Source organism: Myotis davidii, unplaced genomic scaffold (genome assembly GCF_000327345.1).
Source record: "Myotis davidii unplaced genomic scaffold, ASM32734v1 scaffold217, whole genome shotgun sequence".
Classification (NCBI taxonomy): Eukaryota; Metazoa; Chordata; class Mammalia; order Chiroptera; family Vespertilionidae; genus Myotis; species Myotis davidii.
The window spans coordinates 9,232,351-9,240,281 of NW_006290034.1; positions in this window are offsets into that span (position 1 = coordinate 9,232,351).

Consider the following 7,931-nt stretch of genomic DNA (forward strand, 5'->3'; position numbering starts at 1 on the left):
CCCCATCTCTGTGACAGACTGAGGGCCTCCTTTTTGCCTGTATCAGTCAGGACTCTCTAAGAGTGATGGAGGTCAGTGCACATCAGGGGGAAACTGGCTCGTGCACATGAACAGTCTAAAGGTGGACTTGGACTTCAGGCATGGCTGCATCCAGGGCCTTGGTTAGTGCTCTCAGGGTCTGTCTGTCTCCCCTGTCCCTCTGGGTTCCGGGACTGGCTTTACTCTCCAGAGGGTCTCTCCTCTGGGCTGAAACCTCACAGCCCATAACCCCAGGGAGGAAAAGAGAGGGAGCGCCCTTTCTCTGTCCCAGGGTCTATGTCATTCATAAATCAAATCTTAGCGAGAGTTACGTGCCCATTTCTCAACCAATCACTGTGCTTGAGGTGGGGTGAGTCCTGCTGGCCAGGCCTCCGGCTCAGGCCCACCACTGTGGCCAGCGCCTTTGGGGCCAGCCTTATGTGAGTCACAAGAACGGGTCCCCATAGGACATAGACTCCTACAGTGACAGGAAGAGCAAGAAGCTCTGCACAGACCAAAGCCACGAGGACCTCTGCAGAGTCCGTGTTCTTCGCTCGCAGCAGCTCACACACCCCGTCCTTTGCCTGAGAAAAACTCCTACTTTAGCCACGTGGGATTCCATAACGGTATCTCTTTCGCGTGCTTCTCTTGCGTGATTATGCACAGTCTGTACTCGCTGCCTGCAAATCCCCCCGGACACCGTGTGTCCTGCCCCCGCTTCCCACCTGATCGACGTAACAGCACTGTCGTTTGTTGTTTTTTTCCTGCTCTGGCTGCAATTTACAGAAAGCTGTGTAATTAAATGGCTTAGGCCCGGAGGAAAACGGTGTTTTCCCACACACGAGGAAGCCAGGGCAGGGCAGCACGAGGTCAGCCAAGTCCGTGGCTCGGGCTCTCTCCATGTCCCCTCGCCATCCTCTGTGTCAGCTCGTCCTCAGGGTGCTCCCCTCGGGGCTGCAGGACAGCTGCACGGTCGGGCGCCACACCAGATGGACAGCAGCCTGCAGAAGGCATGACTCCGGCTGCCCCGTTACTTCTTGTGCCGGAACCGAGTCCCTGGCGTTACCTGCCCCGCGCTGTCCAATCGGATGGCCCTTGGTATTGGCATTTTAATTCATTAGATTCAATAAAATCAAGTGTTCCCAGTCATACTGGCCACGTTTCCATTATTACAGCACCTCCATGGGACACCCCCTCCTCCCGTCGCCGGCAAGAATACAATGACTCTGATGGTAAAACATCAGCCATGGAGCCCATCGGCGATCAATTATGGAGCTCCGATTTTGTGCCTTGACCTTGAGGCAGCTGAGAATGCAAAGACAGACAGGTCCGTACAGCTCCAGGCACGTATCCTCTGGCAACAGATGGATGTGTAGACAGCCTCAAAGAAAGGCGCCTTTCGTAAAGTCCGAGGACCCAAGGGCTTCTCCGTGCAAGGGCGGCCGCCTCTGACGGAGACCTGGGGGGCCAGCTGCAGAGCGCGTCCACGGCCACAGCGTCCCGCGTGGAGTGGAGACCTCGGTTAAGCGGCCGTGGCAATCCCCCAGACAAGTGAAAATGAAGGTTAAGAAAGAACAGAAACCAGGAGACAAAGGCAGACATTGCCTTCCGCGTCTGAGTCCATTGAAAGTTAAGAACTAGGCTGTCTTTGTAAAAAAAAAAAAAAAAAAAAAAATCAGGATTTCACAGCATAGGTTGGGGCAAAGTAGGTTTACAGTTGTTCTTATGGCAGGATCTCACAGCATAGGTTGGGGCAAAGTAGGTTTACAGTTGTTCTTATGGAAAATAATACAATAATTAATAAATAATAATACAAGAATAAACTCTGTTTCGCTGACTCAAAACCGTACACCTACTTTTGCCCCACCCTGCATTTAAAAGAATGTTTTTTTGGTTTTCTCCAAGTTCATATTGTAAAACAGTCCATTAGGAGAAATGGTGAGAGGACCCCAGGGCCGTAGCTGTTTGCGTGGGATCTGGACCCTCCGTGAGAATTTTACCGTTGACAAGACTCTCCCTTTAGTCCCCAGCTGCCCCTGTAGGAATTCCTATAGGACATACTAGTACGTATTTGTTATGACTCAGGCATCTAAATTGAGATTCAAATGCTCCTTTAAATTGTAACAGAGAGATTGGGGTTTAGCCATGTCATTTCAAGGGATGGCTGGGTTGCGTTTTCAGGGGTGGTTTGGTCCATGAAATGGGCCGTGTGGCTTACACCCCGTCAGCACCACTGCTCCTCTCCCCAGAGCAGCCCCGGTAGCAGGACAGACTCAGTGTGTGCTCCTGCGCCCCCCTCGCCGGGACCAGGTGAGGAGCCCTGGGCCTGCGTTTGACAGCCATGGCGTGTGGACTCCTGGCTTCTCAGTTTGTCCGACAACACCCCCTCCAGCCTTGTGAGCAGGTGCCCCACGCTGTGCTGAGTGTGGAGGCTGTAATTTCTCTCCCGTGAATCACAGATTTCCCTTCACCATGAAGTGCAGGACGCTTAACCTTCGGGCCCTCATTTGCATCGGCCCTTCTCCAAGGTCCTGGGGGGGCTTGCCAATGGGTTCGCATGATCATAGGTTTTTGTGAAATTTGCAAAAGGGGGACATTTTTATTGCAATTGGTTAAGAATGCTGCTTCTTTTGCTCAGAGTCCCACTCCACCACGTTTCTCTTCTGGTGGGGTGACGTTGGAGGGGCCCCAGGCATTCTGGGAATCAGTTAAGGGGAAAATTAGTGAAAGGATAAGTCTAGTTTGGGTTTCTGAGGATGTATTTGTGTGGGGTGACAGTCACTTCCACGCATGCTTTTGTAGGGCTGGCTTTCTGGAACATTCTATCACTATCATGGTCCTTTGATTCAGGGCCTGGGGCCATATGGAAGTATAAGCATGACCAGATAGATTTGAGGAGTGAAGGAGAAATAAAGTTTGAAGTGTCCTGAGCCAGAGACAATATCTGGAAAATCTGTCCAAACAGCAGATGTGGAAAGTTGTTAAGTGGGTGATTCAGTTTTCACAACACCCAACAGGCTGGAAGTCCTCTCGTATCGGGGAGGCGCCTGATAGTGTGGCATATGCAATTACCAAAAAATCCACCTCCTTTTGTTGTTAGTTTTCAAGGGAATTATGAGAAATATGATTTATGGGAATTTCCATATTTATACGGCATATGCTCTGAGCAAACAACAAAAGCAAGTATGCTTGTAACCATATTTGGTAAAAATGGGAGTCGTTTTCTTAAATTTGAATAGAATCATAAACATTTACATGACATTGCCCATAACAAGTTGGGAGGCTAAAGTACATTTTTCAAAAATATCAATAATAATAATAATAATAATAATAATAATTCATCAGCCATTCTAGAGACTTTGGGAAGAAAGGCAATATTACATTAAAATGACCTTTTCCCCTTTAGGTTATGATATCGCAAAACTGCTGTCAAGTGACGAGATAATGAAAGAGTTTGCAGCCGAAAGATGTTTTCTCAAAGAAAAAGACTTCAAAGATATGCAGTAGATAAAAGGCACTAGTAAGATTAGTAATAAGGCCGTTATTAAAAGTATTTTGTTATTTTTCTGGATTTGTGTCTCTGTCAACTTAAGTTTTTTATTTATCATCATTCCCTTAATTCAAGTAAATATTCATAATAATTTTCAAGTCATACTTTTCATTCTGACAGAGGATCCCCAAAGCTAAAAAGGTTCAGGCCGGTCGCCAAACCGGGATTAACAACGAATCAAGGGAGAGAGTGGGGCGATATTAAAGTAGCTTTGGTGTTACTCCTCGCTGGCGAGTCTGTGATTCTGTGCCGGGTTCCACTCCAAGAAAACAGTATTTCGTCTTCTTTGGTGGCCTCGTCTTCAACCAGGCCAGCAAAGAAGGCAGCACGAGCGACAGGCCCTGGATGTGGTTGGATTTGGGGCTTCCAGCGGACACAGTAAAAGGAGAATCCTGTCACGTGTGGGATGAGGACGTCGGGGTAGATGAGCAACGTTTCTGATGCTGACAGCTCCGTGTCGCCAAGCCCGGAGTTCTGGGACTCGCTGTGGAGAGCACAGAAGAATGCCTCATGCATTTTTAATTTGCAATTAACGGCTGCGGCGTTTGTGCAACCCGATCATTCCCATAAGTCGGCGAAACCGATCCCTCACATCGTCTTTGCGTGTTTCAATTATTTAACACATCCTTTTTCATAACAGGGCCAAGGTAAACTTTTCACGGCCCCCGCTCTAGACAGGAATCGCAAAGTCTGCAGGAGCGATCTCCGAAGCAATGGCGCTTCACTGTGAAAGCTGGCCCCCCACGTTCATTTCTATAACTTCCCAGTTTTTAAGCTGTCCTTGTAGGTATGATTCTGTTCTATCTGCACCAAATTCTCAGAGGGTGCACCGAGCAGGGATAAGGATCTCCGTTTAAACGATTTGGGGGGAAAAATATGGAAAAAGGCTAAATCACTTTTCTAGAGACAGAAACTACTAGAATACAGGTCCTCCGATGCCCATCCCCCCAATGAAGGCCAATATATAGAAATAAATGTCCGGGACAGAGGAGTGGACACTCTGCTTATCACCAGTTACTGGCGTCTATTAGCCAAAAGCCCGAGGATTTTATGAAAATGGGAACATTCCTCTCTGCTGGACCTTCCCCTCTCCTTTCCTTCCACCTCCTTCCTAAGGGTCTCACTCTGTTTTTAATTTATGTTTTTCAGGTTAATGTTAAACCTATAAGCACCAAGTCATTGCTGAGCCCGGCCTGCACTGCGCCGTTTGAAGCCACTGAGCCCATCTTCCAGCTGCCTGTCCCTCCTCTAGACATGGCCTTCCCACGATGCCTCTGGCTGCCTCTGCTCAGGTGCCACTGTCTCCAGGAAGCCTTCCCTGACCATCACCTCCTCCCCCACACATCCCACCGGAGAGCCAGGTCCGCCGTGGAACGTGGGTGGCAGAGTAACACCCAGGCAACGTGAGGACAATAGTTATCCGTTGTCAGAAACAGACCTGAAATTCGTGTCAACCGTTAGAGGAAAGGCGACTGAGAGCAGCCAGTCCCTGAAGGTAAGCGAAACACTGTCCGATCCCCCGCCCGCCCCAGCGCCCAGCTAAGGGTGCCGGCCGAGCGCCCAGTCGCCATCAGATAGCGCGGAGTCTGCAGAACAAGATAGCACGTGTGGGCTGGCTGGCTCGGCTCCGTCTCCCTGCTCTCCAGCCCGGGCTTGCGATTAGGCGGTTTATCCCGGGTGCAGGGCGACAGCCACCGGAAGGGAACACAGGCACTTTCTGCAACAGGGCACCTCAAGGTGTGTGCACCGATCTGCTCGGGGCCTCTGTTCAAATATCGATGACCAACAGCTTGGTCATGGCTGGTGCCTCTCGCCCCACCCTCGCCGTGAAGCGGGGCTGGCTCCTCTGAAGGCTGGAGGCAGGCGGCTCAGTGAGCAGCTTCCAGTGCCGCTCGAGGGCTCGTGGAGTGGGGACAGCTCACAATGTGTGTGTAACGTGTAGGTGAGACGGACATAGCGCTGGGCCCAAGCCCGTTAGTCTGAGGCCTCCTGTGGTCAGGACCCTGTGGGTGGGGTTGGTCCACCTGATCGTCCAATCCCTGTCCTCCAGGACTCCCTCAGGCCACTGGAGACATTCGAAGTCACCCGAGCCGTCAATGTTTCAGCCCCATGAACACAAATCAAATCCAAATGCAACGTGCAAATCGCAATATCCAACATCCAACCCTGGCTCCTCGGAGTTTTTTAAGGGGAAGCACGCATCTTGGTTTCTCAATCTACCCAAGTGCTGCCTGGTAAGGCCCTTCCTACCGAACACTTCATCTCTCTGGTGAAATGTCGGTTTTCAGAGTTCACCGTCCCCCTGTGCCATGTCCTGGTCTTTGTCAGAGATCGTCTGCCGCTCTTAGAAAGGAAGGTGTGGATGGAGCAGGAAAAGGTAACTCCCGCCTAAAGAGCGCCGTCAGCAGGCCAAGGTCTGGGCCATGAACATGTCTTGTGCCTCCCTGCAAACTTCAAAGGTTGGTAACAGGACCCCCATTTTGCAGATGAGTAAACTGAGGCTCCTGAAGGCTATGCAGTTCTCTTAAGGTCACACGGGGAGTGGATTCTGGCCTGCTCAGCCCCTAGGACCCAACGCCAGGGCTCAGGTCTGTGAGCCACGCCTGTGACCGCTAACAGCTTGTCACCTCCAGGGTCTCCTTGGCCCTCGGCAAATGCAGTCCGTCTGCCCCTGCCAGTCGCTTAAATGTTGGCCAGCCTGACATTCCCCCGCAGGAAGGCAGACGCATAAAACATCGTATGCAGTGAAACTGCTGACACGGGCGAATCTTCCAGACAGGACCCCAAGAACAGGCAGTTCATTCTCTTTCTCCCTGCTCCTTCGTCATGGTCAGTGCCCCAGAGGCAGCGTGAAGAACCCGGGGCTGTAAACCCAGCGCTCGCTCTTCTCCTTGATGGCGAGGGCGCCTTCGCTTTGTCATTCAGCTTGGCTGTGTCCGACCTTCCTCACCTGTAACGTGAGCACCGAAGGCGTCACAAGACGAAAGCTCTTTTGGAAACGACTAGTCAGGTGTCTCGGCTTCCGTCTAAGAAATATAACCAAGACGGGAACTAGATGCCCAACTGAATCATCACAGCTGCTGTCAGTTGACTGTGTGGTAGGTGCAGGCACCGCGCTAAGTGCCTCAAGCCATCGTTTCATTTCATCCTCCCAGCACTGTGAGCTGAGCACTTAGTGTCCCCATTTTACAGATGGGAGACCGAGGCCCAGCAAAGTTAGAACCTTCCAGGTACACAGGCAGGAAGCGGTGGAGTTGGGGTGGATTGCAAACCAGGTGACTTCCTCCCAGAGCCCATGCTACTAACCACTATGCAGCACTACCGCCCATACATAGGCATCATGATGCATCACTCGAGGTGTTAAAGGGAATTGTCCAAGGACACACATTTGACCTCACGCTCCTGCCAGAAGATTCCACTCCAAACACACACCTGGCTGCGCTGGCCCCAGGAAGGGAGCCTTGCTGTCCCCGGCACCCCCATGATGTCAGCTCTACTGTCTCCCGGCTGGCTCTCAGGAGTTTGTAGTTTGTACTCACGCTCTCCCTCCTGCCCGACCATCCCGAGAAGCCTCCCCACAACCCAAGGCCAGGCTGTCTGTCTGCCTTCCATTGGCCCTCGCGCTTCCTGAGCTTCCCTGTGTCCTGGGAGGACTCCCCGAGCGACACCCTTTCCCTCCGTGTCCCCCGCCCCGTCCTGTCTGCACGCACGGTGGCTGCTTCGTAGCTTCAGCACGTCGGACGGCCCCTCATGTTTGTCCACAGCGAGTCGATAAACATTGCTAGGCAGTGGTACCTGGACTGGACCCTGGAACAGGTGATGGACAGTATAATGGAAAAACAGGTGAGCCCAAGAGAAGCCTGTAGGAGGTGAATACTGCGGTGCCAACTTCGATTTTCTGGTTTTGATCAGTGTAGCCTGGTTCTGGTTCTGGTTCTGGTTCTGATTCTATAAGGTGTTAGCATTAGAGGAAGCTGTGGGGCCTCTCCACTTTGCGACTCTTCCAGAAATCTAACATTCTTTCAAAATAAAAAGTTCAAAAGCCAATCATTAGATGGCTTTGCAGCAGTGTTTAAGGCCACCCTTTTGGAGTCAGACCAACCTAACTTATAATCCTACCGACCAGACCACTTACTACCTATACTGTATGATCGTGGGCAAATCGACAGCCTGTAGTCTCTCTGAAGTTCATTGTTAAATGGCCGGCACTGTGGAAACATTCAATGAATGGTAGTTGGTTTTGTTGCAGTCCACACTATTCAAAGCAAAGTTATTACTGTATTCCATTCATAGCAAAGTGTTATTACCACAATAGGTTAAGACTATGGCCTGAACTCTCCTTTTCACTATTTTCCAATGCTCT